At 45.2% G+C, this 24,400-nt stretch overlaps 1 pseudogene; it reads left to right on the top strand.

Moving 5' to 3' along the window:
* Positions 1-4,647: 4,647 nt before the first annotated feature.
* On the top strand, positions 4,648-22,644 carry LOC131571244 (chromosome-associated kinesin KIF4-like; annotated as a pseudogene).
* The last annotated feature ends 1,756 nt before the right edge of the window (positions 22,645-24,400 follow it).

The raw sequence follows: 24,400 nt of genomic DNA, 5'->3' as shown, positions 1-24,400 counted from the left end.
AGTGCTGGCTTTAAATTAAATTATTATCTTCTTTGATATCACTGTGGCCTGGAGAAGAACTTTTAGATATTTTCTTTGAGAGCGAACCAAAATTTTCCAAGGCCTGAAAAACTGCATGTGACATGATGTTCAGCTCAACACCTTATCACATATTTCACTCTCCTCCTAAGTGGTGCGCTGATTTAGAAATAAATCCTCAGCTTCACCTTCAGCTGCTTCTCTACCCTAAATTTTCCTCTTTCTTTTATGAGTTAGAACAGTGGTAAAAGGATCCTTTTGTTATCATTCCTTCCTATTCTATTCTTAGCTAGCCTCCTGATGAAATCCTTTCTTCTATTCTTTTATTATAGTTTTAATGTAATATATATCATAAAATAATAAATCAGCCTTCTGAAACATGGAGTCAGATCCTCGTCTCTTCCCTCATCCTTGGACCCCTGTGAACACCGTCACAGAAAACATGTTTAAAAGGCACAAAATTTTGCTCTATCTGCTGTAAATAACAAATCTGTGAACTGCAATTTGGGATGGCTCATAAGAAGTACTGACACCAAAAATTCAAAAGGACATTTGTGCATCATTACAAAGACAGGAGATTCCCTTTGGGGAAGAAACAACTCATGTATTTTGAGGGGAAGTGGGTTTTTTTCCTTCTTTAGTTCATATATGGCATATAACCCCTTTGGCAGAAGGTACAGGATTTATTATTAGGTATTTTGTGAAATATTATTAGGTATTTTATACAATATTATTAGGTATTTTATAAAATATTAGGTGTTTTAACTCCTGTGGGTGCAGAAGAGGGAGGAAAAGATGAAGAAAGCCTTTGGACATCCTGACTTTGCTGTGTGTTTCTTTCCAATGCCTTCCTACCAGATAAAAAGTCACAACCGGTAAAAATATCTTACACCTTCATATAATAAAATAATAAATATATAGTAAATAATAATAAAATATCACCCACACCTTGACTCATTCTAACCAGCTGCTGTGCCAAGGGCACAGGAATTTGGCAGAAAATAATTCCCCCTTGCTTTCCAGCTGGTCCTCAGAGGGGCTGGGTATGGCTGGGCTTAATTTCTGATTATAAACAGCTTGGCACACACAGAGTCTGGTCATACCCACTGAGAGCTGTCACAGGCAGAAATTCACAAATACAGTGAATTTATGGTGGTTTGCCAATGTAATCCCATAGATCTGGCTGAGTTCAATCAGTGTTTGCATGATCAGGATCCACGAACAATGCAGGTTATTGAGGTGATAGGAAAGCAGCTACAGGATAAATGCATTTACTGCAGAGTGTTGATATCCATGATGACAGAAAATACAGTGACAGGAATCTGTTTGTGACACGTGGACAGACAGAAACATCATATAATAACATAAATGGATATTCCTGAGAGTGCTCCAAGGCAGCTGGAGGTGCCAAGCTCACCTGAAGGTGTCCTTTTCTTGTTGTATCAAAAGAAAAAAACATTTGCAGCAGTATTAAAATGCAAAGGTTTCTACGTTTCTGCATCCCACCATTTCATTAAAATATTAAATTTCCACCATTTTTGTAAGTGTAACAAATTATCATATCTAACACATACTTTCCAATTAGAAGAGGAGTTGTTTAGGTAATTTTTCCCCCAAAAAACTGCCCCATTGGAGTTGGTCCAAAGCTTCTTTGCCACACTTCTTATTATGTCTCCTTGTAGGTGCTCTACTCAAAAATAAGGCTAAACAGTATTTCAGGAACGTGTTAGAAAGTTAGATTATTCGTCTAAAATCTAAGAGAAAGGGCAGAAAAAAATACCAGGAGCTACATAACCACATACAGAAGTCCTAAAAGTCACAAATATATCAAAAATACATTAAAAAAAGCAAAAAATCTTTAGGCATCACCTTCAAGAGAAGAGGAGAGATGCAACACAGCCCATTGGCTGACTCCAAGCAGGCAGAGGCTCCCACTGTCACCTCCTTGCAAAAACCCCATTTTAAAAAGTCCACGTTTCACAGGAAATGGAGACCAATTTTTTTCCTCTTATATTGCCATAAGTGAAGCACGCCCGCACAGAGGGGTTGAAATGTGTGCTGTACTCGCTGAAGGCTTGCACTGGGGAAGAAATAAAGAGAAAAAAAAAAAAACAAAAAAAAAAAACAAAAACAAAAACAAACACAAAAACAAAAACAAAAACAAACAAAAAACCCACAAAAATAAAACAACAAAAAAAAAAAACAACACCAAAACCAAAGCAAACAAAAAAAAAAAAAAAAAAACAGCAGAAAATAATCCAGAGTCTGGATTTATGGGACCACAGCAGAAGGAACTGCCTGCACATTTAACATATATAAAAGCGATTTTTCAGCTGGAGGAGCCTGGCAGGGGACAGGGGATCATTTCTGATGCACAACATAGTGGAAAAGAACGTCTCAGATGCTGGAGCAGGACCATGCAGCCCAGGGACAGCTGGTGGGACAGGCATTCCTGCCCCTGTGTGCGTGCACACATCCCACATGCCCACACCTGCACATGTTAGGCTGATTTGAATTACACAAAATGGAAAATATGCTTGCCTTTCCTGTTAATTTTTGAGCCTGTGCTGTCTTTCTCGGGACTGGCAGGGCAAAATAAATGTTGAAGTGTAATCTTGAATAAGAAAAATGCCTGAGAAAGCAAAACTCACTATCATGATTCATGGGGAAAAGGGTCACTAAAGAATGCTATGCTAGGAGAAGGAAAAAATGGACATTAGAGGTAGAGAGGAAACATATTTTTGGCACAAATCTGTTTTCCTTCTCTTCAGTCCCCCCTTCCCATCCTTTTTTCAACACCTCAGTTTTAATTTTCACCCTGTGTGTAGCCCATGAATCAGCTGAAATGGAACAATGCATTTTGTTTTCTCTCCTCCTCCCCATTCATTAATAAATGTCATCCTTCACTTTTTTTTTAATGGGGTACTTTTTTTATACTTTCCAATTAATTATACATAAGATTCTTGTAAAGGTCAAAATTCGCTTGAGGGCTAAAAATTTATAATTAAAATAAAACTAAAAATTAGCAATTTTTTTGGGAATATCCTTCCAGTGTCTGGCTCCTTTTCCCTATCAGGAAGAGGAAACAGCATCCAGGCACCCTTAGGAAACAGGGGACAGCAATGATGGGAAATCCTGGCCCTGGTGAAATCAGAATTTGCTTCTCCCTGTTTCTTTTGCACCAAGCATTTCTACCCTTCTCTTACCTATGGTTTAAAAAAAATAATTGTAATTTTTATTGTGTCTCACACTGAAGAAGAGTGTGAGACATCTTAATAAAAATTACAATATCTAATAAAAATTACAATATCTAATAAAAATTACATATCTAATTGCCCCAGAACACTGTTTTGGGGAAAATACCAGATTTCTAAGTGGTGGTGGTGGCCTCCTCTCCTGTTGTTTGCATCCATTAACTCAGAAAGGATGGCACAGAGCACTCAGCACCTCTGCAAATGCCTTTTCCTGCACAGCCACCTCCAGGCTATTTCCCAATTAAACAATCCATTGCAATCCATTGGCATCCCCTGTCCTGATATTTGGGGTTGTTTCCCCTTTTCAACCCCCTGGCAGGGTAATATATTGCAAGGACATGAATAGCTGGAAAAATTGTGAAGAAAAATCACTTCTTCACCGGGGTTTATGTGAATTTCACTCGTCACATCCAAAGGCTGAGACCAAAACTATTAAAATAATTGCTTAGAGTAGCTTTTTTTAGGTGCACTAAAAATGAGGCATGGAGGAGGGAAAATTCCAATTTTTTGCATTTTTTGCATTTTTTTTCCTTTTTTTTTTTTTTTTTAATTAGGGTCTGATGCCTGTCCTGGGCTGCCTGGAACAGAAATCAGGCCCTGGAACGTCATGTGCTCCTCATGGCATGGTGGACACGTGTGATCACAGCCTGTCCTTGTCACCACGCCAGAGAGGTCAAGCCAGGCAGGAATGTCTTCCAGACCATCAGAATTTAAAAAATATATATAATAAAAGTCGTATTCTGCAGAGGCTTCATGTTCTGCCCATCCTCTCTGTCTTGGTTATTTCATTTTATTTTCTTTTTTTTAATTCTTAAAACCCTGCATGTCAGACAGGACAGCAAATTTAGTGTAACAAATTGCAGGCTTAAAAAATGACAGATTGGCGAGGAGAGGTGGGAATAGCTTCTCTTCAAGTCATTCTTTCTCAATTAGCTCAATTTTGAGGCAGGGGGTTGCCTGGATGGCACAAGAGAGGTGACTTGAGAAGGAGGATCCTCTCAGCTCTAATGATGCAATGTACCCTAAATTTTTGCTTTGTGCTGCTTGTTTGTACCTTTAGGAGAAGAAATGTCTGCTTAGATTATATCCTTGTCAAACATCTGCCTGCCAGTGCTAACTTTCTGCGCTGAAAATATCCCGTAATTAGGAGAAACTGCAGCAATGAGCCCTGATCCCTTCAGACCCAGCCCCAGCAGATGCTGAGCACCTCCTGTGAACTAAATAGCAACAGGAACCATCAGCACTCAGTGTTTGTTGTATGAGGCTCTGTCCTTTCCTGGGTAAATGGAGACGCCATTCAGCATTAGAAATATTTATTAGCTGCCTTTCTGGTCGTTATGAAGAAGTTAGGAAGAATGGTGTTTCCCAGACCACGATGCCCAAAAGGAACAAGTTTTCAGAAAACAGCAGGAAGGAGGTTTGTGTGTGTGTGTGTGTCACAGACATCTTTTATGAAAAATCCTTTCCTTAGTATTTTTTCTCCTGAGAAGCTGAGAGGCCTCAGGAACAAAATGCAAACAGTGGTTATCTGCTGCTGTGGAATGCAACAGGTGCATCTGTGATTGGGCTCATGTTGGATGTTTGTAATTAATGGCCAATTACAGTCAGCTGGCTCGGACAGAGAGACACAAACTTTTGTTATCATTCTTTCTTTTGCTATTCTTAGCCAGCCTTCTGATGAAACATTTGCTTCTGTTCTTTTAGTATAGTTTTAATGTAATATATATCATAAAATAATAAATCAGCCTTCTGAAACATGGAGTCAGATCCTTGTCCCTTACCTCATCCTCAGAGCCCTGTGAACACTGTCACATATGTGACCAGGTGAAAGGGATCATTCCAAATTCTTTTCTGCAAGAGGCTTAACATATACATAATCTCCAGACTGCATGTTATGTACTGGCCCATCTAGCTCTCTGCTCTGAGTTCCAGCCACGTGTTTCTCAATTTCTCTGAGTTGTTTGCTTAAAGCCACCATGCAGGTGGCCAGTGTTATCACCCCAATGTGGGTGGACATTCCCTTTTGTATTCCATATGGTCTTCCATAGGGCATTTCAAAAGGACTCAGCTTTCCTTTAGCCCGAGGTTTAGTTTGAATTTGCAATAGTGCCAGTGGAAGAGCTTGGGGCTAGGGTAGATTAACTTCTTGCCCCAGTGTTACAATCTGCTGCTTAATCAAATGATTCATTTTCTCTACCTGGCTACTTGATTGGGGCAGTATGGAATGTGAAGTTCCCAATCTATGCCCAGGTGGCCACTAATCTGTTGCACTGCTTTGGAAATGAAATATGATTCTTTATCTGAGGATATCGTGGCTGGAACTCTGAAGCATGGTATTATTTGTTGTAAAAATAATCTGGTCACCTCTTGAGCTTTGACAGTTCTGGTGGGGAAATGTTTCTGGCCACCCTGAAAATGTATCTATCAATACCAGTAAATACTGATACCCCCCTTTCCTTGGGAAGTTAATTTGCCACTGCTGTACAGGCCCATGGCCTCTCCCAGTCTGACCGAGTTTTGGCCGGGGGGTATTTTGGGGTTAGTCTGGAGGCAAGGATCACATTGTCAGCTTACCTGAGTGATAGTGGCATGTAAATTCCTGGCAATGATTCTTTCAATCAGGTATGTGTTCTAGAAAGCCTGTGGAAATTACTACTTCAAAGTCAACACTTCATTTCAATGCACTTTGTATCACTGACAGCCTTGTTCATTTTGAGAAAGGAGCCACACTCTATAAAAAGCTTTTATGTAGTTAGGCCCTAGAGTGTTTTCTAGTGCTCTTCCTTCACTAGTAACCATGAAAATGGGAAGGGATTACTACCTCTCTTTCAATGGTAGCCCACCCCTTGTAGTTGTATGTCTCTCTTGATTAGTATTATTGTATTATGGCTTACCTTCGAGGAAAATCTGTACCTCACCCTTTGCTCTTTCTTTGCCTCTCCATCCGCAAGTCATGGAAAGGTCATTCCTTTCCTCCAATTTTAAGCTCACTCTCTGGTGTGCCTTAATATGCTTTTTCAGGCAGATGAACTGCTTCCAGACACCAAATTGTCTCTTCTTTCCTTGTGAGGTCAGCAGTCCCCCCTCCTTCCAGATGGCTCCAGGTGCATGCACAACTCCGAATGCACAATTCAAGTCTGTATAGATGTTTATTTTCTTTTCCTTTTGCTGTTTCTAAGGCATGGGTCAATGCATTTATCTCAGCCTTCTGTGCAGAGGTCCCTGTTGGTAAGGGCCCAGACTCTATTACCTCTCTGCAGGTAGTCACTGTGTACTTTGCAATGTTGCTTTCCACGGGCAATGTAGCTGCTCCTGTCAGTGAACCAGTGAACCAGGTCTCTGCATCATCTAAAGGAGTGTCCTTTAAGTTTGGGTGGCTGGAGTAGGTAGCAAAACATCCCTAATGTGCATTGCTCTGTCTCTGGAGGTGGTGGGAAGGGGATGTGTGGATTTTTTTTGGAGTGTTTCTGCAGCCAGAGAAAAGTGATGGTGCTGCTGTAATTTAAGTTTCGCCTGGTGAGCTACAGGCACAATCAAAAATACAGAGATGGTTTGGTGCCCTCCTGACATCTCCTGCCTGTGCCCAGCACGAGGGGAAGGGAAGAGGTTTTCCTGGGGTGATCCCAGAGGGAAGTGAAGAACTTTTTGAGGCGTATATTTGAGGAATAAATAATTTGAAGTACAGTAACAACACTACTCCTTTCCCCAGGCAGTGGTAAAAGGGGAATTACGGAGCAGGGGAGTGAGGAAGACCAAGGGTCCATGGAGCTGTTACATTTACAAGCAATCATTATTTGTCTTTGCAGCTCCAGCAGCTCCAGGTGTTGCTGCTCCAGGCCCATGGAGGGACCCTGCCTGTGGCTCTCAAGTAAGATTTGTTATTTAACGTGCTCTGGATGTGTATTTATCACACTCCAGAGAAGTCTCTGGATCTCTTAGCCCCAGACAGGGCTGTGGAGTGAGGGGGAAACAAAATGGTTGCTTCTTCTCCCCTCTTTTTGTTATCCTTACTGGAATTCCACGGGATATTTAGTTTTGTAGCAAACACCTTATGATTGCAAAAATCTGTTGCAGGAAGTAAAAGAGGAAGCAGGAAACACCTCCTGAATAAATTCCTGTCTCTGAGACCCCTCCATCCCTGTTCTCCTCACCCCTCTACCCCTAAATGTGTGGCAGTTCCACCTCCATTACCCTTAAAAGCACAAAATCTGGGACAGAATTGGACTGTGCAGTTGTTGTGTTCTGGGAATGTCACGGTGAGGGAAGATTGGACGCTCAATATGAGTGACCAGCAAGCTTCATTTATTGATGAGGGCATCAGATATTTATGCACAACGAGTAATAAGCTCATACATATTCCGTAAGCCAAGCAGTCTGTTGGTTATACCATAGATATCAGCTCTTCCTCATTCTTAGGAACTTACATCTCCTTTTTCTCATGTCTCTCTCAACCTTGTTATCGTACCACAGCTATGCTCAAGGCCACAGTTTTTTGCAGCTGCAGGGACTCAGATTAGCTGGGTCCTTGTCACATAGCTATTTCTCCACATGGGAATGTTCCAAAACCAAGGATGTGGAGTTCACAACCTCTCTTTGGAGGTTTTTCCTGCATTGTGCAGGTGTCCAAGGCTTGGACTGACCCTGGAGCAGCCTGATCTGTGGAAGGTGTTCCTGCCCATGGCAGGGGTGGAGCTGGATGAGCTTTAAGATCCTCCCCTCCCAAACCATTCTGGGCTATTTCTTTTAAATTATTTAAGCAATAATAATAATTTTGGAGGTGATTTCAGTGCTGCCCCAAAGCTCAAACTCACACCCAGCTGCTCCTTGCTGTTGCAGTGGTTTGGCCCCCTCAGAGAGCCGCCAATCCCTGATGGAGAAGAACCAATCCCTGCAGGAGGAGAACCAGAAGCTGAGCCAGGGGCTGAGTGAGGATCATCCTGGTAATTTCATTTTCTCAGGAGAGCTCTAAATTGCTGGGAGTGAATCAACACTTAGGAGGGACATCGAGTTACTTGAGCGTGTCCAGAGGAGGGCAACGAGACTAATAAGGGGCTTGGAACACAAGCCATACGAAGAGCGACTGAGGAAGCTGGGGTTGTTCAGCCTGGAGAAAAGGAGACTCAGGGGCGACCTCATCGCTCTCTACAACTTCCTGAAGGGTGGCTGTGGTGAGCTGGGGGTCGGCCTCTTTCTCCGGGCGATAACGGATAGAACAAGAGGACACAGTCTCAAGTTGCGTCAAGCGAGATGTAAGTTAGAATTAAGAAGGAAATATTTCACAGAAAGAGTGGTCAGATACTGGAATCATTTACCCAGTGACGTGGTGGAGTCATCATCCCTTGAAGAATTTAAAAAAAGACTGGATGTGGCACTTGCTGCCATGATCTAGTTGAACAGTTAGAACATCGGCTGGACTTGATGATCTTATAGGTCTCTTCCAGTCTTGAACTTCTGTGATTCTGTGATTCTGTAACAGTAGTTCCAGTATTTATGACATATTGAGAACCTCTCTTAAGTGTTCCTTTCATGTTGATTCCAAACCAGTCAGAACGAAAAAGCTGCCTGAATCTGCTGGTCTTTAGTTTCCTTTTGGAAAAATCTTCAGCTGAACCTTTCAACTCTTTTAATACTTTAAATATTTTGTTTTAATATTTTAAATAGCACTTGCACACTTGTGCTCTCCCTTCCCCACCCTGCTTTTTTCTTATTGCCTGTAGTGACTATCCCTGAAAAAATGCTGTGAAATCTAAACTGGCCTTGGATTTCAGCTGATTTATGGCTTCTTATCTTCTACAATTCTGATATCTCTAGACAGAGCAAGAAAATGAGAAGATGAATGCAAAACTAGAGCAGCTCCAGCACCATGCTGTGTAAGTGTCCCCATACCCTTTTCCTGGGATAATGTGCTTGGGAATTCAGTGTTTTCAGTGGGATAAACTGGGTCCAATCAGCTGGAGTTTGTTCATCCAGAATTAATCCAGAGGTTGAGTGGGGAAGGTTGCTCTTCCCTGGCACAAACTCAGCATGGACTTGTTCCCATGTTTCCAGGTGCAAGCTGGATCTGCAGAAGCTGGTGGACACTGTGTAAGACGAGGAGCTAAAGGAAAATGTGGAGGTGATCAGGAACCTGCAGCAGGTGCTGGCTGAGCTGCAGGTAAGGCTGAACCCAGGGAGCTGTGACAACAATCCCAGGAAATCTGGGATTCCTCTCCAACAGCTTCCCTCAAGGAGCCCAGCAATTAAAATGTGAAATGACTCTTGAGATCCACTTAAAAAATGTCCTGGTGTGCTGTAATGCTGGAGAAAGGCCACTTGTGCTGCTCCTGAAGGGAAGGGAATGAGGAGTCTACATGGAAAAACCTGACACTGGAGCTTGGCGTGGATTTGCAGCCCCTAAATTGGATGGAGTGTTCAAACCTTTGTGATTTTTATGGACAATATAAATTGCAGGGCTCTGAAACTGTTAAATAGAAGCTTCCAGCTTTTTGTCTAATGAAGGAATTTCAGTTCTCCCTCACTGGACATTCCTCTGTTCTCTCCTCCTCCTGTTCTCTCCAGTGCTAGAGTTCAGGGAAGATTTCAAGGAATGTTTTTCCCAACTAGACATGGAGGAGTTTCCCCACATTCCTTGAGGAGGAGGATGATGGCCTCCTCTTTCCAGAGAGGCTCTGGGCAAAGGAGAATCACATTGTGCTTTGCCATAATGTGCCAACAGACTGTTATTCCCTTCATTTTATTTCATATTTCCCTTTTCACCCAAGTTTTCTTCTCTCTGTCCACCAGAGTGAAAGCACTGCCACCACAGAAGCTGCTGCAGAGCTGCCAAACTCTGAACAGGATTCTCCAGGTGTAAGTGAGGGGCTCAGCAGTGCACACCTCACTGGGGCATGGTTTTATCTCCTCACCACTTTTATCTGCTCCTTCCTGCTCATTTTCTAACCCAAATGCTTGATAAATCATCACCCTTGTCCGTGCTGTTTCAACCTCAATATGTTCACGCCGAAGAACCCGTTCTCATTTCTGAAGATTTGATTTTTTTACATAAAAATGAATCTGAAGTGCTCTGTGGAAATAAGGCAATTCAGGAGCTCGGGACTGGCCTCTCCTCATGGCTGTGTCTCCTGCAGGGAGCAAAGCGGGAATCCAAGAGAGCCTCTGTCTTCAGCACCCAACACGCCCTGTGTGACAGGGCTTGCAAGGGTTTTTCAGGGTGAAGAGAGAGGCAAGAATGTTGACCTCATGGTCAGAAGGCTTGATTTATTATTTTAGGCTATATATTACCTTATTACTACTCTAATAGCAATAGAGAGAGAAATTCTCAGAAGCTAGCTAAGCTAAGAATAGAAAAGGAAGGAATAAACAAAGTTCTGTGTCCAGGCAGAAAGCAATAACAGCTCTGCCGTGAGTGGTCAGTAAATCCAAACATCCACAGGACACCAATCACAGGTGCACCTGTTGTATTCCACAGCAGCAGATATCCATTGTTTACATTTTGTTGCTGAGGCCACAGCTTCTCAGAAAGGGGAAAATCCTAAAGAAAGGATTTTTCACAAAAGATGTCTGTGACAGCCCTGTGCCAGGCACAGCTCTCCAGGGAGCTGCTGGAGCTCCACAAAGCCCTGACTCTGAAACAGGCTATGGCCAAAAAAAGGCCTCAAAAAGATACTCAGCTTGGGCCCATTGAGTCCCAGTACCAGGTAAAGCTGAAATCCTCCTTGCTCGGTTTGTTTTCCCCAATGGGGAGGGAAGGGAGGAGGTCTGTCCTCAGGAGCCTGTTCTGGTTTGGGTTTATTCCGTGAGCTGGGTCACTGCTGTGCTGGGATCTCTCATCTCTGGAATGATTCAGTCAGGATGTAACCCCAGTGACTCTGTGCACTCCAAAGCTCCAGAGTGTGCTGGGCCAGTCCCTGTGACCCTCACACTGCTCTGAGATGAGGTGGTTCAGCAGCCTGCTGTGAAGGAACCGGGTTTTTCAAGGTTTCTTGACCAGTCCAGCTTTTGTCTCTGCCCAGTCATGCATAGGACGGCTTGGGGACAGCCCGCGCTCCAAAGGACCAGTCTGCACTCCTCAGATTTTCAGTCTTCAGTATTGTTTATTATTTCTTATCTACAAAATTTTCTTCCAGCCTGACAGAGTGTTGTAGTGTGTTCATTAAGTTCATTTAATTCCTCCCCCATTTTATGTATCCGCTCCCCCCCATTATGTGTAAAATGGTTCTGCCGTCCTCAGTTTTCCCGCCACAGCCCTGCCAGTTCTACTGTCAATCTGTTAGGTTATATAATTCCTCCTCCCCCTTTTCCCTTATATGTATGCTTTTCCTCCTCCCTGGGCCAAGTCAATCACCCCCCACTCCACCTAGCATTCCAGAAGCTTCTCCTCTTTGGGGGTTGTGGTTGGCTGTGGTCCCGGGGCCCCTCCCATACCTGGTACCTATTGGGCTCTGCACTATGTCATTTGTATTAAGTTCATCCCCTCTTCTCCCCGCATTGGTCTTCTGTTCTGGACCTCCCGGGTCCACTCCTTCCCTTTATAACCCCTAAGCACCCTTTGTTCTTGGTCATTCGCTGGGACATCGTGGGCTTTCCAATAAACCAAGTTTAGCCCCCCGGCGAGTGTCCAGCTCCTTCCTTCTCGTCGTTTAGCAGCGATCCAGGCCGCAGCCAGCACAGCCCGAGGCCTTACGACGCCGAGGGCGCTGGCAGGTTCTGCAGCGAGGTGTCGGCCTTAACCTCAGCTAGCCGGACTCTGGCCTTCTCTGCTCTGGAAGGCTAAATACACGTAGCTGCAACAGAGGTCTGACCAGCAAGGCAGCCAAGGGCACTCTGACCTCCCACTGGGCAGTCGTCTATTTTTATACTAAAAACTACATATATCATATTTACCTTTATTTCCCAATACCTTTCACCCATATTAGCAAGTGCACCTTCACTAAGGACCAATCCCAAAGTGCCAACATCACCACAGAAAATGGATGACAAGAAGAAGAAAGAAGGACAAGACACGCCCTGATCCCTCCATCTTATCTCCACAACCCCCCTGCACCAAAATCCTAAAATCTGTATTTTCACCCAGTGAATAATTAATTCTTACACCATTTATCCCCAAGTGATTCTCTCATCCTCAGACAGGTGGCACATCCCATGCAGGGTCAAAATCCAACCACCAAGCACTCCTGGTAACATTCCAGGATTTCCGAGCCCCCCAAGGGTTGTCTCGGTAACTCTGGACATCCGGAGTGATGTCCTGAGTTCCTACAGTTTCTCAGTCTTAAAGCTTTGTCTCAGGGTGTCTTTCCAAGGGATCTGAAATTGGAGATCAGCAACTTGCAGGAGGAGCTGGTTCTTGCTCTGCAAATAGCAAAGAAGGACATCAACCAGGCCAAGTAAGAGGGCTCTGCCTGCAGCCCTGGGGGTTGTCAGTGTGTCTGCAAATCCAATGTCTTGCACTTCCATGATCTGTAAAAACTCTTTTTTGGTGTAAAAATGTCCCTTTAATGTGCCAGGAGCTGCAGAGACGCCTCCTGTGGGCTTGCAGCAGCAGCAGAGGTGGCAGAGGTGACATTTGGATTTGTTGCTGCTCCTCTCCAGGCTGAGTGAGCGGCGCCGGAAAAGGCTCCAGGAGCTGGAAGCGCAAATTACTGAGCTCAAGAAGAAGCTGAATGAGCAATCCAAGCTCTTGAAGCTGAAGGAATCCACAGAGCACACGGTATCCAAACTGAACCAGGAGATCAGGGTAACAAATAGGCACCTCTGACTTGAGCCAGGGTGGGCAAAGCAGCTCCCAGGTAGGAATCCCAGAAATCCCTGACAGGAATCCCAATCAGGAATCCCAGAAATCCCTGACAGGAATCCCACTTAGGAATCCACTTTCTGTTTATTCAGACTGAAAATAGCAAGTTTTGGCAAGATTCTTGTGGCTGCATGACCGCAATAGGCAGGTGACTAGTGAGTTTTGGGAGGAAAATAAGTCCAAAGTGTCTTCTGGCAGTTCTAATTTATTGCCTCAGTCAAATAATTTGATTCCTCTTTGATCTCTCTAAATTGTGCCTGTGTTGATCTTCCTCTTACGCCAAAAAAAAAAAAATCCCTGTATTTTAGCACTTTGAGAATGTCCTGAATGTGGGAGCACAGCAAGATTTCCCATCTTCCACTCCCCACACCTGGCAGGCACAGGGGCAAATGGAGGTTGGAGCTCTTTAGGATGTAAATCCTGGATAATTCTTCCAGCCACTGGTGTCTTTCAGGAAATGAAGCAGCAAAGGGTGCAGCTGATGCGTGAGATGAAAGAAGACGCTGAGAAATTCAGGCAGTGGAAGCAGCAGAAGGACAAGGAGGTGATCCAGCTGAAGGAAAAGGTGATCAAACAAGCCCCTCACACGATTCCTCCCTCCAAACTGCTGCTGAAAGGTTTCTTTAACTGGGAAGTGTCTTAGAAGAGCTGGGAATGCTTTGAAAAGAAGCTTGACTCATGTGGCTGCCACTTTAACCACTTGGACTTATTTGTGCCCGGAGATCTTCAAGCTCTTGCCACAGCTGTGACTCTGCTCTGAAGCAGAAAGCAAAATCAGTCAATATTTTAAGGATTTACAGTTAGGGGGTTTGGCCTCAGCATGGGAGGTTTTTAAACTTCCAAAGGAATGTTGGCTCTGCAGGTCAATAAAATCCAGCTGCTGAGTGCAATGGCCAGCAAACACCTGGAGTGCCACAGCAATTCCTGCCCCTCATTGCCTTGGGGTGCCCAGGCTAGAATTTTGGGACTGCAACCTTTCTTTTGTCATGGAAAATGTGACTCTTGCAGCTGTTTCTCCTTGCAGGACCGTAAGAGAAAATATGAGTTCCTCAAGCTCCTCAACCACTGGGTTTTGGGGCTTATTCTTCCAGAGCTGGCTTCAAATGAAGTTGAGGTTCTTGTCAGCACTGAGGAAGCTCAAAGATAGCTGGCAGGCCAATGACCCCTGGCACAAAACAGAGGAGGTGAGGAGCCAACATCTCCTGGAAATCCCAACCAATCCCTAAAGTCTGCCAAGTGGGGCTGGAGGAAGGAACAGGATACACAGAAACCTGTGAAAGGAAGTTTAGAGGCTGGGAAAAAATAAACTCTCTCTGTGGAGAAACCCCCATTTCTGCTTTTGAGGGATCCCAGCTAAATTTGCTCCTTAAGGGGCCAGGTGGCTCTGGGGGCCAGGCTCCTGTTGGCAATGCAGATGCCCAAGGTAGGAAGCGGGGAATGAGTTTGGGTGGTGGATCTACAAGGTTGCAGTTCAGAATCCTTTCAGGACGGCTTTGTAGAAGCCTTCAACCTCTCATTTTGGGTGTCTTCTTCTACCTTCAGGCATAGCAGGAGCTTTTCTTTTAAAAGAGAAATGGCAGCAAAGGAAATAAAGGCAGGAATCCTTGAGTTAAACCAGGATTACTTGAGATTTATTAACCTTGTGCTGTCACTGTCCCAGCGTTTGCCCTGGGCTGGGAATCCCTGGTGTTTCCAGCTGTAGCAGATGATTTGCAGTCCCTGTTCAGCTCCTTGTGGAATCTTTTCCAGGCAGCAGCTGCCAACAAACACTTCAAGAATGCCCTGCAGAGGCAGAAGGAGGTGGCAGATAAATGGAAACAGAGCCAAAATCAGGGCACGGAAGGAATTGCTGCACAAGTCGAAGTGGGTAGCAGTGGTTTTGCATCCCTACACTGGGCAAACTGGGATTTGGGGTGGGTGCTGCTGGCCTTGGTGGCTGGAGCACAGCAGGAGGACCAGGGAATTGCAATAGGATTAATCAGAAGGATTCAGTCCTGAAGCTGAGCCCAGCCACTGGGTTTTGGGGGTTATTTTTTCAGAGCTGGCTTGCAAATGAAGTCGAGGTTCTTGTCAGCACTGAGGAAGCACGAAGACACCTGGCAGACCTGCTGGAGGACAGGAAAATCCTGGCAAACGAGCTCCTTCAGCTGAAAGAGAAGAAAGATGCTGGAGAAAACCCCCCTCCAAAGCCGCAGGTAAGAGGGAAATTCCCCTTTTCCCATCCCACTCCTCTGGCTGTTCAGCAGTACTGGATTCATTCTTCTCTCTCCTTCTTGACCACCATGTTCCCTCCAAAGGTGGGGATGGATCCCATCCTTTCTGGGAGAAAGGGTTAATATTTTTATCCTCTCAACATCAGGGATAAGAGGTGCTGAAGGAACTTGTTACTTAGTAGAATTTGGGAAATTTTTTTTTCCCTGAAAAGGCGGGCAGGCTTTGGGACAAGCTGCTCAGGGAAGTGCTGGAATCACCATCCCTGGAAATGTCCAAAAACCACCTGGATGTGGCACCTGGGGACACGGGTGACCCATCAGTGTTGGGTGAACGGGCAGACTCAACGTTCTGGGAGAGCTTTTCCAACCTCAAGGATTCTGAGGGATGCGAGTGGCTCACTCCACTTAGCACAGGCTTCTGGGGAGGAACAATGGAACAGAAGCTGTGGGGAGACGCCTGGAGGCTTTCCTGGCTGGAATATCTGTAAAAGTGTGATTTCCTCCCCTGTTGCTGCCCTGCATCCCTGTGTGCTGTGCTTGCAGAGGCGCACGTACTGCCTGGCTGAGCTGCAGGCTCTGGACACGGACGTCTCTGTCTCCAACAGATTGAGAGCCTGCAAACAGAGATGGAGCTCAGGTAAGGCACTGCCCCAGTGCTCATCCACACAGACTGGCACTGCAATGATGAGGGAAAGCCTTTTCGCCCAGTACAAGAGAAGTTGCATTGCTGTGCTTGCTTAACCAGCACCCTAACCCATCTAATTGTTTTAGAGCCACTGCCAATCAAATTGAGGTGAAAATACAGATGCTGAAAATCTTTTTCCAAAGCTCCAAGATTCAAAATCACCTTTACAGTCTGAGTCATAGTGATGGACAAACCTTTTTCCTCTGCATCTGTGGTCTTTAATCATATTTACACTGGCTGTCAGCAAGGAAAGCCTTCCAATGCTACCTGGAGCACCTTTGGTGTTTGGTGGAATGGGTGGCCAAGCTCTGTCTCCACAGATGAAAAACATTCCCCATGGAAAATTGTAACTGAAAACAGAGCTGAGGTATAATTACACCAAGAATCTGCATCTTTATACACAGGGGTGACATCTGAAGTTTGTCTTTGTTTTGTACGAGCCCAAAAATGCCAAATTTGATACAAAAATCCATTTTCACACAACTGAGAACTTCCTATTCTTGGGGTTCAAAGGATGCTTCAGGAAGAAATTTGGGCACAACTCCCCATCCATCAGAGGGATTTACAGCAAATTGTAAAAGATGGAGGAATGGTTTTTGGTATTGGCCAAGTATCTACTGGCAAACTGACCAAATAAGTTGAAAATGGCTTTTCAGGGGGTGAAACCCCCAAACCCTTTTCAGTGGGTTTTCCTGGCTGGAATTTTTCCAAAATTTGGGGAAAATACTCAGACACTTAGACTGGCTGTCAGTGAGCACCTCTGAGGAAAAAACCTCCACTTCTATTTGGGAATGTGGAGTGGAGGCAGAACTCCACAGGGAAGCAATGCAGGCTCCAGGTGCTCTACTGAGCAGCAAAAAATCTCAGTTTATACTATTTTTCTTAATATTCTGGGAACATGAACACTAGCCCAGAAACCAGCCATGTTTTTCTCCTGTGCTGTAAACCCAAATCTATGGATTCTTCCCTAGGAGTGCCCAGATAGCAGGTCTGTAGCAGAAACTCCTGGATGCAGACAATGGAGATTGGGCCAAGCAGTGCTGGGACAGCATTGCCACCACCCTGGAGGCCAAATGTGCCCTGAAGTATCTCCTGAGAGAGGTAAACCCTGCATTTTCCTCTTTTTTTCCCTGAAAACAAAGGCTATAAGTCTGCTTAGCCACAAATAACAGGAAGTGACCAAAGGAATTTGAGTACAGCCTCCTCATAGTGGATGAGGTTTATTAAAGTAATCTATACTGGGGAGTGAAATCTGAAAAGCAGGGAAGAGGGGAGTGGAATAGATGAGGGTCTGGAGACGGCAGCTAAATGCTTGCACAGGAAAGGGGAAGGCAAATTTGAAAAGTGAAAGAGAAGAAAAAGGATCTAAAATACTTCCTGAGCAAGCAGGGAAGCAGTGGAATTGGTGTCAAGATGGGAAAAAGAAAAATTGGGGTATTGTGGGATCAGGGAAAGAGCAACTGAAGGACAGAATTACCTGTTGCTCCCTGGTGCTTGGAAACCAAAGGAGAAGGAAGAAAGGAAAATACGCCAAGTGCTGCAGGAAGGGAGGTGAATTCAGAACTGTGAACAAGACCCTCAGCTCCCTGGTTTGCACTTCCAAAGTGTCTGCCTTTGAATCTCTCCTGGTTTCCTTGGTGCTGAGGGCTGCTCCAGCTCCTGGGGTGGCTGGAAGTTGCAGGGATGCTTCTCCTCCACACTGCAGCACGTGTGCCAGCAGGGAATCCCTGCCCCAAGCCATGCCTTGCCCTTGTTTTCCAGCTGGTTTCCTCCAAAGTGCGGCTGGGCAAACTGCAGAGTGGCCAGGCCAGGTGCTCTGATGTGCAGAGGATGCTGATGGAAGAGAGAAGACACATAGCAGAGACGGAGGCAGAGTTCCAAAAATCAGACTTTGGTGCAGGAACAGCAACACCAGGAAAAGGTGAATCACAGCTCATGGAAACCTTTGAGTCTGATCTCCAGGTCTGCTCAGAGAGGAAGGCAAAGGGAGATGTGCTGAAGTGAAGCTGGTGCTGAATATCAGCTCAAATTTTGTTGGATTTTTGCAGATGGTTCATTCAAAGCCAAAGAAATCTCTATATTTATCCTGTGCAAATTGGTTTATTCAGTAACTTTCCTCCTGCTCTAAATGAGGAGGTTACACCTGAGCACAAGGTCACTTTTCAAATAGATCAGGGAGGAATCGTGCTGGAAGTGGCAGGAAATTTCCCTGAGCCTGGACTTTGATGCCAAGTGCTCCTTTCAGGAATTCACCCCTGTTTATTCCAACTTGCTTTTAGGTTCTGTGCCTGCTCAGACAATTCCAGCAGAAAGAAGCAGCAGAGAAGAGATTGGAAGATTCCTTGAACGAGCTGGAGAAACATCTGCAGGAGCGACTGCGGTTCCAGGTGCAGAGGCTGGGGTCCTTTGGGATTCCTGGAATTAGGAGAAGGATTGTGTGTTCCCTCTGCAGAAGCCTGCATGCGGTGGTCGCTGTACAGGCTGGAATAACCCTGGGGGGTTTTCTCTTATTTATCTCCAATGAAACAAATTTCCTCTTGTCCTGCAAACTGGAGGAAGAGCTGGAAAAAACAAGGGAGATCTGTGAGAAGAACCAGGAACTCCTCTGGGAAAATGACACTCTGAAACAGGTAGGGCCTTGTACAGACACCAGAGCCTCATGGCAGCTGGGTTTGATGATTTTGCAGAGCTAATTCTTGTCCTTTTTGACAGAAACTGCTGCTCCTCCCAGTTGCCAGTGGCCAGAAGCTCCAGCACATCCAGCAAAGGCCACCTGAGTCTCCAGAGTCTCCTTCTGGTTGTGTTCCACCCAAAGTAAGAGGCTGCACAGTTTGTGTAGCACCTGAATTCTTGCCAGAGTTCATCTTGGCTATTGATAACATGGTTTCCTTTCTCCCAAGCTGCTTTTACCAGGCACTTCTTCTACTCATGGAAGTTCTGCTCATTGAAGTGGCCCCTTCAGTCCTTTCCAGGAGACTCAAATAATATACATTAGATTTTTGGTTAAAAAAAAAAAAAGCAAACAAACCCCCCACCCTGTTTCCTCATTGTAGTTCTGACTCTGCATCCTCCTTCACAATCCAGATTGTTTTTCTGTAGCATTCCCAGTCTTCAAATTATGGAGCAAGGCATGTGTTTCACTGTTGTAGCGTTTTTAAGTTTCTCGGTTTTCTCCCCCATTTTATGTATGTTCCCCCTATTGTTCTTTGTAAATGGTTCCCTCCTCTCCAGTTTTCCCGCCACAGAGTTTTTTACAGTTATGTTACTATGGTTACCCCTTCTCCCTCAGTTGCCAATCCTCTAAGTTATGTAACTTCCCCTCCCCTATAAGTAGAGTCTTTCTCCTCCCTGGGCCCAGTCAATCACCCCCTACTCCTCCCAAGCTTCTGGAAGATTCTTCTAGCTGGGGGCTGTGGTTGGCTGTGGTCCCGGGGCCCCTCCTATAGTTCGTATTCATTGGTTGTTCCTGTATGTCAGTTATGTTCGGTACCTCCCCTAATGATTTCTTACTGGATAGCTGGGTCTCCCTCCCTTCTCCACCCCTTTGCTTTAAAACCTTGTTTCTCCCCCTACTCGGGGCCATTTGCTGTTGGTTTTCCTTCCGCCTGTTGGTCGCCACGAACCATCAATAAACCAACGAGTTAAGCCCCGCAAGTGGTCGCCTCTTCACTTCGTCTCTCCTGCGCAATATCCTGCTTCGTCATCCAGCCCAGCCCGAGGCCCAGACGCCAAGGGGGGCTGGCCACTGATGCGTGGAGGGTGTCGGCCATCTCTCCCTCTCTGCTAGCCGGATCTAGGGCCACATGCGCCCTCGCGCATTTCACAGCCAACTTTGCTGCTTTGCATGGAGCCATATCGTAGTGCTGTGAAGAAGAAATGATTTAAAATTCTTTGGACAGGAGTGTTACACTTTTTTTTTTTGTCACATGATGCATCAACAATTCAGACTTTCAAGGATTTGTCACCAATAGTTTAAATTGATTGAATTTTCAATCCTGATAATTAGATCATTTTTTTCCTCCCTCCCCCCACAACCTTCTTGGCGACGAGGGACTCTGAAAACCCTAATAAAACCCTATTAACATATAATAATTATCAATATTATTAATGAAACAGAGCTGATTTTTCGTGGCCTAACCCCTAATGCTCCTGTGTTGCAGCCTTAGCGCTGCCAGCAGATGACAGCCAAGCCCCAAGCAGCCAGCCCTGAGGTAGATCTGGAGGAGTATTGTTGTTCTCATAGCTCTAAAGTCTCATACCTTTTTGTTGATGTTCTCACAGGCAGCAGTGTTGTTCCTGCTTCTTCATCAGGGCTCCTCCAAGGCTGTCCCTGACTGGCCAACCCACCCCCTTTTATCCCAGTTATCTTCACCAGCCACAGCTGCTGCCCAATTAACGACATCACAGCTGCAGCCCAATTAGAACAACTAGGATCAGGGCAAGGCCACTTATACAATACATAGATTTAACTATGGTTCACAGGCCATCTATACAATATCTACTAAGACTCACAGGCCACCTATACAGGAGCTGCTCTCTGACCGTGGGGAGCTGGAGGGTTCTGACTGGCTTCCTGAGAAAGCAGGCAGAGGAGCCAGGAGAAACCTCATGGGGATAAGATCCAGCTGCCCTTGATGCAGTGTCTTCTAGGGAAGCACCTGCTGTGTGCAGGGGGTGGGATGGAGCTTGAGGTGTGGTGTCTCCACTGTACTCGAAGTGGCAGGAATGGGTTATTTGGGTGCCTGGGGATATTTGGGACATTCCCACAGACACAGCAAAGGTTGTCTGTAGTTAGCAAGACTTTCCTGGACAGGTTTTCCCTGTCCAAGTCACCTTCTCCCACGTTCTGTCCTGCTCCCATGTTCTGTCCTGGGTCTGAGCTGGCCACTGCTTTAGGGACAGCCCCAACAGCAGCCAGATCCATCCAGGGAGCCAATTTTAGGGGGAAAAGCAAACAAAAAAAAAGGATGGCCTGTTGTGGATCCCTGTTTCCTTTGAGAACCTGCAGCTTGCAGTCCTGACAGAGCCTCAGCTTCCATTTGTCTGTGTCAGTCTGGAGCTTCAGCCTGTGGCTCAAAAAATTCCTGAGGCTTTTGGGGTGGGGATTCCCTCTTTTTGTGGAAGTGTGGCACAGAAACTGGGGTCCTTTGGCATAATCTCCAGTAAGGCACTGAGTAGCTGAAGGTACTTATCCTGTAGATCTTGAAGATGGGTCTGTAGGTGGAAGGATATTATTCTGGATATTGGGGGGACGGTTATTCCGGGATGTAGCAAAATGCAGTGAAACGGCAGCGAAATGCAACAAGGGCAGCTTGGGGGTGTCCCCGTCCTTGAGATGCCACAGCTGGCAGGACCTGGAGCCTTCCAGGAGCATCCTGGCCATTGGATTCCCCTTCCCTCCCTCACAGTGCTCATGCAAGGGCCTCTGTGGGAACAGGCAGTGTGGCTGCAGGAGGCAGAAGTTGGGATGCTCCACGGCCACGTGCAGGAACAGGGAGCAGGGCCTGGCGAGTGCTGCTGGCTCTGGGGGGCACAGGGGCTGCAGGGCCTGCATTTGGGCAGCAGCAAAGCTGGAGGAAGGGATAATTCCCACACGAGCCTAGTTTGTCCAGGCAGAGCATGTGCACTTTGCTGAAACTCTGTGAATGTCACTAATTAGTGCCCCTCTGGTAACTGAGGAAAATTTTCCGCTGCAGGACCAGACTCTGCCTTCAGGACAGAGTTTTGGAGATTCACAGCAAAGATTTTCGTGTTCCTACTTCTCATCCACAAATTTGAGGGTAAAAAGTTCAATTTTTACTTTTGGCCTAAGTAAATTAAAGTTTTGTCATTGGCTTCAGACAACACAAAACCCTGACTTATTCCCAGATTTCTTTTTAAGAATGGAAGGGATGGTGTGGGGAAGGAGGTTGTAGCAGCAGGAAGGTCCATGAGAAACTGATGTTCCAAGTGGGAATTTTGCTCTTGGATCTCAGAGATGTGAAGCAGGGACATCCCACAGTGCTCTAACTGTTGCCTGTTTCATGGAGGCTTAGTCTGAGCTGCAGCATCCTGTACTACGGAAAACTTCCCAGCTGGCTGTGGTGGGAAGGGAAGGGATGGATGCTCTGCAAGAGCTTCACCCTCTGCTGCCCCTCAGGAAACCACAACATGTGAGGAGCACAAAAGGGACTCAGAGAGGTCCTTGAAGCTGGAAAACCCCACGGAGGTGAAAGTGTCACAGTGGTCACAAGGGTCTTCAGAGTGAAGAGAGAGGCGAGAATGTTGACCTCATGTTCAGAAGGCTTGATTTATTATTTTATGATATATACTACATTATAACTATACTAAAAATAGAAGGAAAAGTTCTCAGAAGGCCAGCTAAGCTAAGAATAGAAAAGAATGAATAACAAAGGAGCTCTCTCCGACTCTGTCCCAGAGAGAGCTCGGTCCTTGATTGGCCATTAATTGTACACATCCAACATGGGCCAATCACAGGTGCACCTGTTGCATTCCCCAGCAGCAGATAACCATTGTTTACATTCTTTTTCTGGGGCCTCAGCTTCCCAGAAGGGAAAATCCTAAAGGAAGGATTTTTATGAAAAGATGTCAGTGACAGTGAAAGCAGAAGAGAGATTCTTCCAGCCTTTATCTATCACTCCAACCACCAGGGTATTCCCAGGGGAGAACAGAGCTGCTGACTGAGGGTCTTGGAGGGAGATCACCCCAGAGGAGAAGCTGCTGCTGGAAAACTCTGCACAGCTCCAGGCAGCTCGTGTGGAAGCTGAGAGTGTGCTGAAGTCCTCAGTTCCCACACTGAAGTGATGCTGTCACAAACTTCCTGGTGTTTGTATACCCCAGGAGAGGTTGAGACACTAATTGCATCTGGTCTCTCATAAGCCATCCCATTGACCACCCAGCACCCTGCTTTGATTTCTTCTCTCCTGATCTCTTCAAGTTTCCGCAGATCTCGTTCCTGTCGCTCCTGCTCCTCATATACCTGATCCCCGTAAATTACAACAGTGGATAGGTTTAAATATTTTATCTCAGAAGGTTTTCCCATGGATCCAGTATACTGATTAAACGCCTGGGACCAAGGCCATTCAGCATCGCTTTGGATAGAGGTACTCTCTAATTCTAAGACTCCAGTTATAATTATATACAAAACAATTCTGTAAATAAAATTTACAAACTACCCCCGGCCGCAATATACTCATTCTGTCTGAGTAGGCTTAATCTCAGTTCATTGTCACCTGGTGTCACTCTCCAAGGAGCTCCTGGGGCCTTCTTCACTCCAGAGTGATGGATCCAGGCATTCTGCTCCTTGATCTTGATTGTGGTGAAGGTGGTGAGAAGCACTTGGAACATCAGCTAAGGACTGCTAACGTGTCTTTAGCTTTCAGTTGTATACAGGATTTTTTAAGGCAGACTGTGTAGGTCTTTTCTTCATCCTTTCCGTAGGTTTCAGAAAATTTACCACCTGTACATAGATTTTTCAGCCCTACAGGAGGTGCAGGGTGTGCTCTGTCCATGAAAACCCTGCAAGGCATCCTAAGCAGAGGAGCTTAAACTTTTATCTCTACAGTCCAACAACTCAATATTTTCCTAACTGCAAGTGGCTCATCCTCCACTTTGTGTTACATTTAGGATAAACAGACATTTTTCTTTTTTAAATGTACTTTTTAATAAGGAAACAAGTTCAAGACTCTGCCAAGAAGATATTAAAGCAATTTTGGTATTCCCCCTGTCCTGCCCATGCCCCAGCAGATCGTTAGACAGATATCCATCTCTCTGAGATTAATTAGAAGTTAAATAGCTGAACAGCCTAAGGATGATGTCCTCAGTTGTGCAACAAAGCAATCAGGAATTATTGTCCTGGTTTCCACCCTGTTGAAGCCTGTCTGTCTTGAGGTGGCAAATCCAGTATTTTCCTGGTAAATTGCTGTTTTGTTTCTTTTCCCACACAGGTTGCAAAGATTGAAAAGGTTTTCTCTAAGGAAGACATTTTGACCTTTATTATCACTCATTCCTGCTGTTCAGACCTGACAGAGTGCCTGTGAAAACCAGAATGATCAGAAGAGCAGAACAAATATTTTTCTCTACATATTTTCTGCTTAGAAGCCTGTGTAGCATTCTCATGCTAATACTGAGTTTCTGAAACAGAAGTTCAGATGTGTTATTACTCCTGGAGGGAGGAAAAAAAGCCAAAGCAATATGTTTTTTATGACTGAGTCTGAAATAATCTTATGAAATCTTCATCATTATCAAAGGAAAATGGAGTGTCTGAAGCTGGAGTTCAGAGAGCTATTTATTTTACTTGCTTTTATAAATGTATTTCTCTTGATACCCTGAACTGAGGAGGAGAATTGTTTTTTTCTGTTTGATTATTGTTTGACACATGTGTAAAAAAACCTCACTGTGTGTGAGTGATTCACAGGCTGAAAGACAGGCATGTATTGAA

The sequence above is a fragment of the Ammospiza caudacuta genome, chromosome Z (assembly GCF_027887145.1).
Source record: "Ammospiza caudacuta isolate bAmmCau1 chromosome Z, bAmmCau1.pri, whole genome shotgun sequence".
In the NCBI taxonomy this organism is placed as follows: domain Eukaryota; kingdom Metazoa; phylum Chordata; class Aves; order Passeriformes; family Passerellidae; genus Ammospiza; species Ammospiza caudacuta.
This window is presented reverse-complemented; position numbering and strand designations above follow the sequence as displayed.